This window comes from Musca autumnalis, unplaced genomic scaffold (assembly GCF_047663935.1).
Source record: "Musca autumnalis isolate F117 unplaced genomic scaffold, ASM4766393v1 scaffold_1, whole genome shotgun sequence".
NCBI classification, from domain to species: domain Eukaryota; kingdom Metazoa; phylum Arthropoda; class Insecta; order Diptera; family Muscidae; genus Musca; species Musca autumnalis.
The window spans coordinates 255,277,840-255,280,443 of record NW_027411644.1 but is presented as its reverse complement, the minus strand read 5'-3'; positions in this window follow the sequence as shown (position 1 = coordinate 255,280,443).

Here is a 2,604-nt window from a genome sequence, read left to right as displayed (position 1 = left end):
CAAAACCAACTTATAATACCCTCCCCACTTAGTGGTGTAGGGTATAAAAACTGAAAATTATACTGTGACGCACTGAAATGACTGGTGGGCGCAATATCTGTTAAAAGGAATGACTTCCAAAATAAGATCTACTTCCAAAATGAACAATGTCGGTTCGGTCTATTTCTTCAGGTACCTCTTCCGTAACATTTGTGATCAATGATAAAATCCCTTTTTTGTTGGTGAGTTAATACGTCCGAAATTGCTACACAATTCTGAAAAACTCCTAATATGTGCATAGCTTGGGGTAAAAGTATTTTAGTTGTGTAGCCGCTATTCGATATGTCCATAGATTAAAGTTTCAGTTCACACAGGCTCAGGGTATATTCCTGTCCGTTGTTGAGATCTTGACGAATCTGAACAATTCTAGAAATGTGCATCCATTGAAAGTACTTCCCAAAATACAATTCAAAGAGTAATCGACAGAAAAATCCCTGAAGATGAAATTCAATGTAACAACAAATAAAATATAAATATTGACCTCTATCTCAATAATCTTGATTTTATTAACATTCGAAAGGTCGAAAAAAACATAAAAATACGACAGAAAATCCTTTTTTTGTACAATAGACATTTATTAATTTGTAGTAAGAGACTAGTTTCAAATAATCTCAACGGACGACACTGCGGTGGAATAGAAATTATATCATAAGAAATGGTTGATATATTTTTTTTTGCAAATTTCAAACATAATGAAGAACACTGTGGCACAAAATGGAGGTGAAAATCTGGGGCGGAGATAATTCTTGGTGAGTCGCGATTTAATGGTTATTTTTGTCATTTACCCGGTTTTGTTCAGAAAAAGACTATATTTTGTTTTTTGTATATTCGTTATTTATTGGTTGTTCGAATATACAGAATATACAAAAACACAAAACGTAGTTTCTGAGCCAAAACGGGGTAAATATCAAAAATGACCAAAAACGCGACAAAATCGATTAGTTGTCAATGAGATTCGTACCTAAAATTTTCTTAGCGAAAATTCGACTTACGGCGGATCTGTCCTTCGGGATTCTTAAAATACTCACCAAAGGCTTTCATCCCCAAAAGGAATTATCTCTGCCCCAAAATTTTGGTTCACAGTGGAATTTGTGATTGTTATGATGTTCTAAATAGTTCATCACAAAAACGTTTTTGAGACTATATATCTACATATTGCTCTTATCAAAAATTTCAAAAACAAAAGATCTCAAGAATCTTTTTTTCTAGATGTTGTTTATAAGCCAAAGTATAGGACGTAATATGCTACAAACGTTCAATAAATACAAAGAAACGTCCTGTTCTGAACTCAGTAACACTTACATTCAGCCTAAAATTACCATTAAAACTTTCCACCCGTAATTTCTCGGTAAAGATTCACGTCTTCATACGAGTATAGCCCCCATAGAACGGTACCTCCGGATTTGTGGTATTTTGAAGGTTGTGGCCTCAATATCCCTCCAAAGTGGCTGACATTTTGTATTAAGTCTTCCTTGGGGATATAAAACTTTCTACCTGAAATTTGTCGGTGCAGGTCCACGTCTTCATATAGCCCACATACAACGGTACCTCCGGATTTCTGGTATTTAGAAGGTTGTGGCATCAATATCCTTCCGAAATGGGTGAAATTTGGTATTAAGTCTTCCTTGGGGGTATAAAACGTTCCACCTGAAATTTGTCGGTATAGGTCCACGTCTTCATATAGGTCCCCTAGAACAGTACCTCACGATATCCGGTATTTTGAAGGTTGTGGCTGTGGTTATACATTTCTCTATTTTATTGACTTGTCTGAAAAGAATTTTAAACAGAACAAGTAAAAAAAATATATGTCGGCTTTGCCGACAGATATATACCCTCAGCCTGTGTGGATTGAAACATTTTTTTCCCCAAAAACTTATGTTTTTGGGATGGGGTTTTCAAAATTTTGAACTATGAACCGACAAAAATAGGGATTGGATTAAAACTCAAAGATTTGCGGGGGATATTTATAGATCGAGCTTTTGTACCATACTTGCCTAAGAAAGACATAATATCGCTGTAGACAGGGCCACTAGGAAAACCTCCGCTAAAAATTTCCAAAGGTTCCTCGAACAGACCATAAAACACACAAAAGTGTTGAACATTTGAACATAAATTAAGTTTGGACCAAATCGGTTTATGAGATAACGCGCATAGCATATTAGCGAATATTTTCGAGCTTTTGTGTTGAAGGTACCGGAAGGAGTGGACCTATTAGTACCACCTTCGAATTTCATTTAATATTCAAAGAAATATTACGATATCCAAAGTGTGGACGAACGCAGTATTCTGTTCGAGCTCTCCAACCACTTCACATGGTGCCATAATGGTTTATACACCTGTCGGGCTGTTGTCTCAAGAAGTATGTTCTTGCACCTGAAAAATACGTTTACCGTCGTAATGGAGTCAGCGAGTGAAAGTTGTTTCAAAAAAAAAAACCCAAAGTGATTCGAGAGCAGGTATTAAAGTGAACTTTTTCTAAATTTTGTGTGGGAGGTACCCCAAGGAATAGACAAATAGATTCCATATTCGAACCTGATCTATATCTGGTAGATATATTAAGATGTG